This window comes from Nicotiana tabacum, chromosome 6 (assembly GCF_000715075.1).
Source record: "Nicotiana tabacum cultivar K326 chromosome 6, ASM71507v2, whole genome shotgun sequence".
In the NCBI taxonomy this organism is placed as follows: Eukaryota; Viridiplantae; Streptophyta; class Magnoliopsida; order Solanales; family Solanaceae; genus Nicotiana; species Nicotiana tabacum.
The window spans coordinates 125968580-125979078 of record NC_134085.1 but is presented as its reverse complement, the minus strand read 5'-3'; the positions used below and the strand labels follow the sequence as shown (position 1 = coordinate 125979078).

Below are 10499 nucleotides of genomic sequence, written 5' to 3'. Positions count from 1 at the left end.
TTTATACATATTAAAAACATAAGAATCGGAGTTCAAATGACCCCTCAAATTCTCAATTTAAGCTCTCTTAAACTCAAGCCCTAAACCTCCATTTTTGTTCCTTTATTTCTTTAAATTTCAGTCCCAATCCATGAAATATTACCATAGAAGAGTGTTTTAAGTCCAAAATTCTTACCTCAACAAAGTCTCTTTGATTTCTCTCTTCAAAATCGCCCAAAGCTCCCAATTTCGAGTTCAAAAATGGTTAAACCCTTCAAAAATCGCGAAGGATGAAATATATACCTTTTGCCCAGGCTTTTCCGCATCTGCGGTGCAAAACTCGCTTCTACGGTACCGCTTCTGTGGTCTAACCATTCGCTTCTGCGGAATTTCACTTACCCAGCCAAACCGCATCTGCGGTTCACTCGCCGCATCTGCGACTCCGCAGGTGCGGTTCACCTACCGCATCTGCGGTTACTGACCAAACCTCTCGAATCCGCTTCTGCGGCTCCCTTTCCGCACATGTGGCACTGCACCGGTCCCCAAACCGCAGGTGCGAAAACACCAGAAGCAGCAATATCAACTGCTGCAACCAAGTTCCAAATTCTCCGATAACCACCCAAAATAATCCCGAGGCCCCCGGTACCTCGACCAAAAGCACAAACATAACCCGATACCTTATTCAAACTTGTTCGAATCATCAAAACACCTTAAACAATATTAAATCTACCAAATCACCTCGAATTCAAGCCTAAGTTTCTAAAATCTTCCGAAATACACTTTTGATAAAAAACTCAACCAAACCACGTCCGAATGACCTGAAATTTTGCACAGACATCCCAAATGACACAACGAAGCTATTGCGACCCTCGAAAATCCATTCCGACCCCTATATCAAAATCTCGCCTATCAACCGGAAATTGCCAAAATATCAACTTCGCCAATTCAAGCCTAATTCTACTCCGGACCTCCAAAATCCATTCTGATCACGCTCCTAAGTCATAAATCACCTCCCGAAGCTAACCGAACCATCGAAACTCACGTTCGAGCCCTCTCACATATAAGTCAACATCCGGTTGACTTTTCCATGTTAAATCTTCTTAAAAAAGACTAAGTGTCTCAATTCACCAAATCCTCTTCGAACTCAATCTAATCAACCCGATCACATAAAACAAGGATAACAAAGCATAAAGAAGCAAAAATGGGGGAAACGGGCTGGTAACTCATGAGACGACTGGCCGGGTCGTCATAACTAGATTCATTTGAACCTAATATTTTAATTTCGACGCAAATTAAAATATATATTTATATATAAACATTCACTAAAATTGTAACAAATAATAGACATAAACTCATACAAACTCATAATTTTAAAAAGTAATGGGTTCAAAATTGATAACCTTAAGATTAATACATAAACCTTAAATTCTGAAACTAATAGACATTAAGATTATTCTCGAAAAGGATAGTGGAAGTGAAAGAGAGTTGCCTTTCAAGTCGTGGCGAAAATAGCCGCCCCAACCGCCACCCTTGTCTCATGGAGACTTAAAATGTAGTCAACCTTGTTGAAAGATAAGATAAGTAAAAAGACCTTTCAAATGTATGTATGAAGCCATTATATTGTCTAACTGATAGTTCCTTCGGTCCATTTTATTTAAATTTTTAGCCCTTTTTTTTGTGGTGTATAGTCAATTTCATTATTAATTAATGTTAAAAAATAAATTTTTTAATATAAATGAAAATAATAATAAAAAATTAATTAAAATGGTTTCGAGGAAATACTACACGCATTAGTACCAACACACGATTTTGACAGTTAATAAAATCTGGAATCGCTAGAAATGAAATAAACCAAGCTTTGCGCCGTGGTTTTCCCAAAGAAACCCGTGGACCACGTGCAACATTTCCAGCTGTTATTGTGGTTCCATCTTCGGATTTTCTTGTACTCCCTCCAATTCAAGTGACAAATTTACTTTGAGCACACCCATTAAAAAAATTATAAATTTTAAATGAAAATAGTTAGTGTGATTAAATTATCTTTTATTAAATATTGCACCATAGTTATAGTAGTACTTCTCTTCTCAAATGTGAGGAGTAAATGACTTTTTAGGGATACGTACATAAGGGTAATTTTGAAAAAATGAATTTAAATTTTTTCTTGATTATATAAATAGACACTTCTTTTGGACCAAAATAAAAAAACAAAATTGGTTACTTATTGTGGACCGGAGGAGTATATAGGAATTTATTGTACTAACTTATAAGAGTGATCTATATATATATATATATATATATGAGGGCATTAAGAAAGTGAGGTGGCACCTCTCTCGCGCCAACAAAACATTTATCTTTTTTCTGAGGAAATTTTTTTTGAATCTTTCAGCATTTTTTCTATTCCCTAATTATTATTCTGTTGTAAGAAGTAAAGTCTAATAATTACTCCAACGTTTCACAAAACGAAAGCAGTGATTCTATTCATAGTATTTTATTACGACAAAACGTTTCATATGGCGAATGCACCGTTTTGATAAATTGATTCGTTCCTATTGTCCACTAATGCCTAAATAATCTCATTTATAAGAATCCATATTCGGTGAAGTTTTTACCTTCGTATAGGTAATGGTGGGACAGAAAATGAAGTAAAATCACTGTATCGTGATTTTCTTTCACTCATGAGAACCATGGTTGGATCGGACAAGCTGCAAAGAACCCATGGTAGGAATATTTTTTTTCTTTTTAATTTTAGGTGTGTTTGATCAGATATACTCAACACAAAATATTTCTTTAATGTGTCTACTTTATGCAGACCAATTCTAAGAAACACTCATACTCCATCAGAGTTTTACAGCAACTGAAAACCAATAATTCACATTGTCTATCAAGGTATGGTTAATTAAATTCTAAGATTGTTCTCTCTCTTTTTTTCTTTAATTTTGGGTCACATAAAAGTGGTAAATAGTAATTAATTAAACTATAAGAATATTTTTTCCTTTTCCCCCTTTATTTTAGGTCACATAAAAATTACAGGGTATGATTTCAGGTGTTTAAGGGCCATCTAACAATTTATGAATCGGGATGAAGAAGGTTACAGAGGAAGAATGTAGAGAATCAGTTGAGTAAATTCAAAAGAAGATGATGGAGAGTCTTATGATCAATTGTCGAATATTGCAGTAATTTTTTTTCTCAAACAGACTACTAAAATATGTTAAATTATAGTTGCTTCTTATATTGTTTTGGTATGTTTGATTTTCGCTACTATTTAGATTTAGACAGATAAAAGGAGGCAGATTGAAATGCTTATTAATAGGAACTTTGGCTAAGAAAGTCACTTATCTTTTTTCTCCTTTTGGGCTTTTTTCACCTCATTTCTACATTGTCTTATTTTCATTAGGTAAAAAAGTCTATAACCGTTTCTTTATTGGATATTTTGATATCTATTTGTGTCCTCTTTTAAACTTTCCTCTCCCTATAAAACCTCTGTTAATTATGTTTGTCACTCCCAAATATAGTTTAATGTGTAAATAACAATGACCGTCAAGCATACACTCAAAAATTAGTTGAGTTATAAACTTAAGGAAATTGGCTTGCATATCAGCTTAGGACTCTTTCCTTATGTGTTCAACTTCTTTACGAACATTATTACTTTTGACACATGGTTGTAATTTTTTTAGCAAACTAAAAATAGGTGAATAATAGGTTATATGTGGGAGTAATTTTACCTATTTTGTTTATGAGGTAAGTATTGATATGTTTTTAGCGGATTCGTATAATTTCTATTTTTGCTCTCTTCCTCCTATTTTGTTCTCTAACCAGTTTGAAATTTGTTGAATTGACAAAGCAAGTTTGTCCCGGTACTAGAGTTTCTGATATCAATTGTTTTCTATTATTTCAATGAAAGGAATTAGTATATGATATATTTTCAATTGTCAAAAGTAGTATGTCAATGAAATTGAAGCTTGAAAATTCCGTCCTCTTGTGAATTCTTTCCCCTTTTTTATGATTGTTAGAATATACTATAAGCCATGCATATTGTTATAGTATTCTTTATGAACAATTATTTATTTACTTGTTTAAATTCAATAAAGTTTCATTTTAAATAGATCATGTGTTGGTTTGTGCGTCCATTGCTTACATAGTAGATGATTTAGTGTATAGAGTTTAGCTTATACACGGAAGATTAAATCATCGGTTCTTGTAAGACATAAAAGTTAATGTTCACAATCTAATGATGGAATTGGACAAATCATCGGAATGATTGTAGCACAAGATTAAATATAATTTATCTTGATTATGAGAATGGTTTAATTCCAACTTCTTGTGCTAGTACATTTTGTATGTATTGAACGGATCAAGTAGAGATGAGTATTTTATACTGACTTTATAAAATAATTTCTCTAGTCCATTTAATGTACTTATACTCTTAATCCTGATATAACTATTATTAGCTGTGTATGTCACTTGTTGTTTTGATTTATTAAAAGGCGAGATTCTTTCGCGAGTCAATAAGCCTGGTAAATTGGATAACAATGATATACATTGGCGAAGTAATAATTAGTTGATGAAATCCATGTCTTGATTTTGAGATTGATGATACTCCTTTATGAAAGCTTATAAGTTTTCATGTGTAAACCCGGCCGGTGGATTTGTATCCGACACATGAAATAAGTTAAGTGTAAGTCTAAAGGAAGTAATCAATAAATTAAATAGTCAGTAATTTAATTTGATTGATTAGTATCTGAATCTTAATGAGGAGTTAAATAAGGTTTTATGGAAGAATTTCGAAATTGAATAAGGAGTGAAATTACGATTTTTTAGTGGAATAATTTGTAATTTATTATGATGGAAATTAGTTTCAGAATTTCGAAATTAATATCATAATAGGAAGCCTTGTTAATTAAATTATGTGGTCCCTACTGTGCCTAATAATAGAAAATAGTGGAAACTGTTACTTAGTGGGAAAGAAAACGTGGAAACCGTCCCTTAGTGGGAGAAGGAAACCTAACAGGTTTTGAAAACGGTTTTGACCTAAAAAACGCAGCTATATATATGGATATAAGGGCTGGACGTTTTTTATATGATTCTGACTGCGGTTTCTACTAGAATTTTGCCCACCCAAAATTTTCTATTTTCGGTTATTGTTTGGGTAACACAGTAGAAGACTGTGGAAATCTGCTAGTGTGTTTTCAACTGAGGAACTGGAGAACGACCTAGATTTGTTGTTTTTACGCTTCAAGAGGTAATCCTAAAATCTCCATACGTGCTAGTTGTTTAGATTACACGTGAATAAGATTCTGTTATTGCTTCCGCTGTGGTATATATTCCATCAATGATGTTGTGTGTTGAATTTATTGAATAAACTTTTCAAGGAAATGAGCAATTCTTTTTAGATTTTACGAATTTTTAGCATAGCCTTGATGATTTTGAGAAAGGAAAGGAATAGCTTTAGAGTGAAAGCATTAAAATATAACTTTTGAAGGCTGGAGAAGAAAAGTTCTTTGGTTTTTAAGATATTAAATTAACAAGAAAAAGCTAGGTTGAAGTTATTATGCATATGCAAAGAGATCAATTTTCTTGAAGTTCATCTCTCCCTTTCATGTTTCTAAATAAAATACTAGAAAATATCGTTTCATCTATATGAGTTATTATATAAAATCATTCTCTGTCAGACAAAAAGTACACTAAGTAACGGAAAAAGGTTAAAACTAAATATATAAAATCTAATCTATTTGGATTTGAAGATTATAAAAAAATTCAAATATTTTTAATATTAAATCATTAAAAAAATTATTTCATAAATTCATGTCTTTTATAACCGCTTCACTAGTTGAGATATAAATTTGACGGCTAAACCTTCGTTCCTTTTAAAACCAAATTAATCATTGTAATGTTTTTCTCGTTTATCTTATTGAAAACTCAGATCTATGCTTCACTAAACATCCTTTCCTCTATCACTTTCAGGTCATGTTTTGGAACCAGAATCTGGAATCTTTCCTCTGACAATCTCAGATCAATGACTTGAAGTTATTGATCTGAGTAGCCATTAACCCAAAACTTTGGTATCAACAGTTTCGTCTTCCATTCTTCAACTTACATCAGTTTCTTCTTCTTCTTCTTCTAACCTCTAAATCATACATGGCACATTAACGGAGTCATCAATGGATTCAAAACTTCGAGCTTTTCCAAACTTCCTGTAATCATATCAATGGTGCTACACTAATACCAACTCAAATAAATGAAGTGATACGAATAAATATAAAATCTTAAATATAAGACTAGTAAAAGTTTAAACATTCTTCCACTTGAACACATTAACTTAAATATTTCTCAAAAGCTAAAAAAATATTCTAAGTAATATTATAAAACAACTCTTGGCAGTATTACTACCAGAAAATGAACCTATGGCAACGGAAGTTTCAGCAACGGTTATATAACCGTTGCCACAGATCTCTATTGCAACGGTTTGAACCGTTGCCAAAGTTTTTTTGGATGCTATTAATACACTTTAGCAACCAAACCGTTGCCGTACGTTTGCCTATAGCCACGGTTTCTTTTACTGTTATAATATATCTATCAGTAGCAACGGTTTTTTCCAAAAAATATAAAATATTTATAGGAACGGTTATTGTTCCCTCCTTAATTTTTTCGCGTAGCCCGCCAGATCTAGTACTTTCTCTTTAAACCTTTTTACCTTTTTTTTTTTCATATGTAATATGTAATATATAGTTAAATCCATAATTTTTATTTATTTTCTAAATAAAAGTAGATGTGGCCTAGCTCCAGTTATGTTTTTTCCCCAAATCTGAACCCTTTTCCCTTTTCCTTTATCTCCAATAAAGTTTTCCCCAAATTACTCTAATCCCTCGTACCCATTTTCCCCTTTTCATATTACTCTAGCTCTAGTTATATTTTCCCCAAATTTGAACCCTTTTCACTTTTCCCCAATTCACTCTAATCCCTCGCACCCATTTTTTCCTTTTAATTTCTCTCTTTGAAATCCCTCAAATCCAGTAGTCCGGTGAGAGATCTCCAGAAGATCTGTGTCCGTTTTGCTAGCATTCAGACTATCTTCCCAGCATCGTCTTATTCAACCCATAAACTCGGAAGTCGGTGATTTCTATAGCAAACGCAAAAGGCACTCCGTAAAAAATTGATTTTAGTTGTAAGTTTTTCTTTTTCAATTTGTGTATTTTCTTCTTTAATCGTTCCCTTTTTCTATAATATTTAGGGTGTGGTAGTGTATTTAATATCTTGCTTTCTATTGTTTTTTTGAACCCCAATTGTTAAGGTTTTATTTTCGTTAGGGTGTGGCTACTGTGAGTCTAAATTTTTAGAACTAATGTTCCTGTAGAAAATCTGCCAAAGACGACTTTTCAAAAAGGTCAGTCTTTTAGTTATGTTTGCTTTTGACATCTTGAATTTATTGACACTCTTATCTTAGTCTATTTTTCTGTAATTGCATTCACTTTATATTTGGATTTTTCTAGAAGTTGACTCTCAACATTAGTATATGGATTTATGCTATCAATTAGCATAAACTATGTTTCATAAGGTCTTTGAGTTGAATTTTGATGCCATTCTGACAGGGTGTAATCTATGAAAATTTCTTATTGTTCATTACTGGTTTGTCAAGTTGGTAAACCTATTCTAACTTTAGAGTGTCAACTCCTGAGTTTTCGAATGCTCGAGAGCATTGTGGCTTATGATATGGCGCTAAAAGTATTAAATTCAGTATTAAGGTAAATGCTTAAAAATTAAATTAGTTGTACTACCTCACTCAAATCCAAAATTTATTTCGTGAGATGAGAATTCCCCAAAATCATATTTGAAAATAATTATTCATTCGCTCGATCGTGCAGGAAAACTTGCATGAAGCACAAGATGAGGATAAAGGACACCCAACTACATCAGCTTCAACAACTTCGTCTTCCATTCTTCAACTTACATCAGTTTCTTCTTGATCACACCCAACTATGTCTTATATAAAGGACACGCAGACGTTGCAAATATAATCTGAGTATTTAGCCCAGAGTCGAACCCACAAGGAATTAACCTATCAATTACTTCTCGTTAGACTTACTAAATTTCACAGAATCAACTTCTCAAACGTTGTAAATAACAATTGAGGGTATTTTTACTAACTACGAATGAATGTAAATAAGCAACTGAAAAATAACTATAATTGAGTTGTAAACTATTAAGAGAAGGTTTTAAGGCTATGATTTCCTTTATTGATGGACTCCCTTCCGGTTATGCTTCACATAGGTTCACCAAATCATCTCTATCAATCCTGAGCACTCTTACTACTGTAAATCTCTCCCGAGTAATCACGATAATCTATTAGATGCACTCTCCCGAGTTAGGCTAGCTGATTTATTTATTACAGCCAAGGCTTCGTTATCCCTAATCCCGCCTTTAAACTCGCAATTATTGATCCCTCATATATTTTGGGAGTGGTGTTGTTCAATAATTACCTAAATATGCACTCTCTCCCGAGTTATGCACATTAAATAGGCACAACTAATTGAGGATCCTGTCAATTAACTACAACAAGCACGTAGTTGAACAAATAGAGATTAAAATGGCAAACTATATTAATATAATCAAGAAGTTTATCCTTCAATAGGTTCCATCAAACCTTAGACTAAATATTTAGCTATTTATGCTAGTGTTCACCACAACAATAATCAAATTCATCACAAATCATAAAACAAAGGACGAAAGGAAGAACTTGATGTTGAATTCTCCTCCTTGCCTCTTGCCTCTCCTTTTCTTGCACTAAGCTATGAAAAGCTGCATAGCCCCTCCTTGGGCGAGCTTGACCTTCTAAAGGTTAAGTGAATTTTTCCCCCAGACTTCCAAGTTTACCCTTGAAAATTAATATTTCGGAACTGGGCTAGCGCGGCCGTGCTAATGGGGGCGCTAATGCCCTATCATTCTGCCTCGACCATCTGGTCTAGCGCGGTCGCGCTAGTGGCCGCGCTAATGGCCGTGCTAGTCCAGGCCTTCATTTTAACTATTTTTTCTCTCGTCTTCTTGAGTACTCAGCTCCTAGGGTTTTTTTTCTTGCTTCAATGTAGCTCCTATCACAGCTTTAAGGCCTCATACAAGCTCCTCACTCCTGCAATGTGTAACATTCACAATTAGAGCCCATTTTTCATCATTTAACTATATTATAACATTGAAACATAATTAAGCAGGGGCATAAACAATCGCCAAATTACATAAATCTAGCCTATTATCAACACCCCACACTTAAATCATTGCTAGTCCTCGAGCAATCCACCACACTCTATAGAGGTTCCTTCACTAAGCATTCTTCCTTAACGCATCACACCAAGAACAAATCACATGAATTACGCCTAGTAGTGAACAATCTTAGCCTTAAAAGTCGACTCTCATGTGCCGTGCAATATTCATACTTTCTTAAACTACTCTACACAGAAGTCAAGACTTGTCTTTCCTTTATGAATCACATGCCCTCACATCCACACAAGAGAGTAGTTGTACATATAATGATGTTTAGAACAATTAGGAACTTAGATAGACAAAACTTGCTCACTCTAAAAAAAGAACATTCACATGCCACAAAGATGCACCATAGGCTTGCCCGTAGTGTACTACTCTACTATTCGAGCCCACTCAGTCTAAGATCAATAGGTCTTCACTTGGTTGTAATGTAGGCTAAGGGACAGGTAGGATATATTTGGATATAGTGACTAACCTTCCTAAGCACTTTTTAATACAATTACATTAACATTCAAAGCCATACTTATGTCAACCAAACGTCCCACAACTTTTTTTTCTTTTATTTACAACAATCCCATCCATTGGATGCAATTATAACAAACCACCACTTATCGATTACTACATTTATTCATTATTTTCAGTGGTGCTTATTCTTTTACTTTTCCAAACACTGCACCTTTTCTCTATTTCAACGGTTCCACTCAAACACCAAACCACCATCCCACAATTTTGCCTTTGCATAATTTCCATACCATTCAAGTGTTTATGGGAGGTAGAAGGGTTCAAACAACAGGCTATTCAAACAATTGGGTAAGGTTCGCAATGTGGTTGCCAAAGAAACAGACTTATAGGCTCAACGGGGTTAACTAAGATGTAATACAGTTAGGTGGGTTTAGTTATATGTCTGTCTCAACAAAGAAATACCTATATCACTTCTAGGACTGAATGAAACTACTATTTCGCTTTGCAAACACACAGGGCAAGTTCTAGGCATCAAATGTGAATCATGGAATACAGTAAAGCTCACACACACATGGCACATGACTCATTCTAGATTGGCTTATCAAGACACTCTCTTCTGAGTATTCAAGTCAGTAACAAACATACAATTTTTAAGGCACTTTAGCAAGAATCAACTATTGAGACTAAGCGTTACACTCTAGTGTCTATTTTGTTCAGGTGTATCAACGCTAGAGACTTAACTTTCGATTTTAGCTCGTAGCCTATTAATTCTAATCTACTAAAAGGAAAACAAAATGAACAAAAACTACCTA

At 33.9% G+C, this 10499-nt stretch overlaps 1 long non-coding RNA gene across 2 annotated transcripts; it reads left to right on the top strand.

The window, feature by feature from the left end:
• Window positions 1–2302: 2302 nt before the first annotated feature.
• LOC107765606 (uncharacterized) lies at window positions 2303–8187 on the top strand. Of its 2 annotated transcripts, none has more exons than XR_001643468.2 (4): window positions 2303–2694; window positions 2786–2862; window positions 3020–7138; window positions 7836–8187. It is a non-coding gene; the product is annotated as an uncharacterized LOC107765606 (long non-coding RNA). The 2 variants fall into 2 exon arrangements; XR_012710687.1 differs by having other exon boundaries at window positions 3020–7715.
• Window positions 8188–10499: the final 2312 nt, after the last annotated feature.